The 2,466-nt window shown below is 45.1% G+C and overlaps 1 non-coding gene across 1 annotated transcript; it reads right to left on the reverse strand.

The window, feature by feature from the left end:
* Window positions 1–1,671: 1,671 nt before the first annotated feature.
* trnae-uuc (transfer RNA glutamic acid (anticodon UUC)) lies at window positions 1,672–1,743 on the reverse strand. The gene has a single exon. It is a non-coding gene; the product is annotated as a tRNA-Glu (tRNA).
* Window positions 1,744–2,466: the final 723 nt, after the last annotated feature.

The following is a 2,466-nucleotide window of genomic DNA, read 5'->3' on the forward strand; positions in this document are numbered from 1 at the left end:
TAGCTGACATGAACTAGCGAACTAATACTGATCGTATATAGCAACAATAGCAGCCAAGGAATAGTTCAATATAACTGGTGATACAAGATATACAAATAAGAATCAGTAGTGTATATGATGATAACTACACCAGGCCAGTGGTGATCAGAAGTAATAAGCTATATCCAAGTTTGCAGTGTAGGGGTGAGTTAATATTAAAAATGTGATAGGGAAACCATGTGTTGGTGGGTGTGAGAGTGTGTGTGTGTGTGTGTGTGTGTGTGTAATGTGAATAGAATGCAGCCGTGCCCAAAAGGTGGATGGTCAGCACAGAAAGGGCGTGCGAAATTGAGCAAAGGAATCTGTAGTTCGAACTAGTCTTGGCTTGGCCTTAAACCCAAATTCTACTCAAATCCCAATGTTGAGGAGTGAAGTACAATGGAGGGAGTTAAAAAGAGAGAGAGAGAATGCATGCACAAAATAACTAAATACAGATCATAAATAAAGGAACTCAAACAACACGTGGTCTAAGACTGACTTTCATGTGAATCAAAATGTGTACATTTAAATCATAAATGAATTCAAATAAAGAACACTATTAACTAACTGCAAGTAAAAACTAACACATTTTGCCCAGATGCTAGCCTCACTTGGGTGATCGCTCTTGTTAGCGATTGAAGTGTGCTTTCTCCGAAGATAGCGTGGGATGCAGATCCAGGATGAAGACGGTTTTGTTCCTTACAGCTCATCAGCTGAAGATCCTCGGTGTCCCATTGGCTGTCCGATAATCTAGAAGGAATCTTGTTTATAATTTGTCGACGTTGAAAAAGGGAAAAGGAATCTGGTCACCTTTTCTCTTTGAAACACTGCGTGGGCTGCAGTATCTAACCAGTTCAATTATTATTACAACTCTGCGAAGGTCAAATACATTGAACTTTGGCTAAAGTCTGGTATCAATAGCTGGTTCCTCATTCTCTGTCCTTCTGTAGCGCCAATGCACGGCTTCTCTTTCATGTGTGTAATCCACTGCCAGAGAGGAAATCCATCGCCAGAGACACAGAATTTCGGTGCTGCCACTGGTTTAAAGCAGTCGTGACGTCACTGTATTTGGTATCTGGTATCGTCTCTGTCCAATACTGTTACAGGGATTCAGAAGAATGGGCAGAGATAGAACATGGCGTCGAGTACAGAGATTGGTGTGTTCAAACTGTACTGTGAAAGGGTTACTATGGTTATGGGCATGGTAGCCGTGTTCAAACTGTACTGTGAAAGGGTTACTATGGTTATGGGCATGGTAGCCACCCCTACATCAGATGTTGGAAGAACAGCTGGATGCATTGGCACCCATTTGGCCTGGTGTAGGGAAAACCCGCACCTTTACCCTTAGCCTCTGTACAGGTTTGAGCCCACGGTGTTAAAAAAATAGCTGTAACGCTGAACACCGGCTGCTCTGGTCAGATTCAGAGTACAGCCTTTGTTAGAGTTAACAAAAAGCAAGGCCCAGGATCTTAGATGGGGTACGAGAGAGCAAAGCTGAGTAAGCCAAGTGTGAATCCTGGAATCTTCTGCATTGTCCTGAGACTTCTTGTCCCATCATGACACCAAAAGGACTCATGAAAGCAAGAGCCTATAGAATGAAGATTTCACTCAAGGTCATGTGACTTGCAACTCAAGTGACACAACAAAGATACATTCCCATACCAGGAGTTGAACCCAGGCCACCTGGGTGAAAACCAGGGATCCTGACCACTAGACCATATGGGACAGCCTTGATGTGTTAAGGCCACCTTTGAAGTGCTTAGGCCATTGGTGAGAACTCAGGCATTTTCCAGAAAAGTAGCTCATCTCATTATCTCTAGCCGCTTTATCCTGTTCTACAGGGTCGCAGGCAAGCTGGAGCCTATCCCAGCTGACTACAGGCGAAAGGCGGGGTACACACTGGACAAGTCGCCAGGTCATCACAGGGCTGACATATAGACACAGACAACCATTCACACTCACGGTCAATTTAGAGTCACCAGTTAACCTAACCTGCATGTCTTTGGACTGTGGGGGAAACCGGAGCACCCGGAGCACCCGGAGAAAACCCACGCGGACACGGGGAGAACATGCAAACTCCGCACAGAAAGGCCCTCGCCGGCCCCGGGGCTCGAACCCAGGACCTTCTTGCTGGGAGACGACAGCGCTAACCACTACACCACCGTGCTGCCAGAAAAGTAGCTGTTATTTTTTATTTTATTTAGTCAGGCTGGAAATGATTATAAAACCATCTCTAAATAGTTTGGACTCCATCAATCCACAGTCAGACAGACTGTGTACAAATGGAAGAAATTCAAGACCATTGTTACTCTCCCCAGGAGTGGTCAAACAACAAAGATCATTCCAAGAGCAAGGTGTGTAATAGTCGGCGAGGTCACAAAGGACCCCAGGGTAACTCCTAAGCAACTGAAGGCCTCTCTCACATTGGCTAATGTTCATGAGTCCACC

This window comes from Neoarius graeffei, chromosome 17 (genome assembly GCF_027579695.1).
Source record: "Neoarius graeffei isolate fNeoGra1 chromosome 17, fNeoGra1.pri, whole genome shotgun sequence".
Taxonomy (NCBI): Eukaryota; Metazoa; Chordata; class Actinopteri; order Siluriformes; family Ariidae; genus Neoarius; species Neoarius graeffei.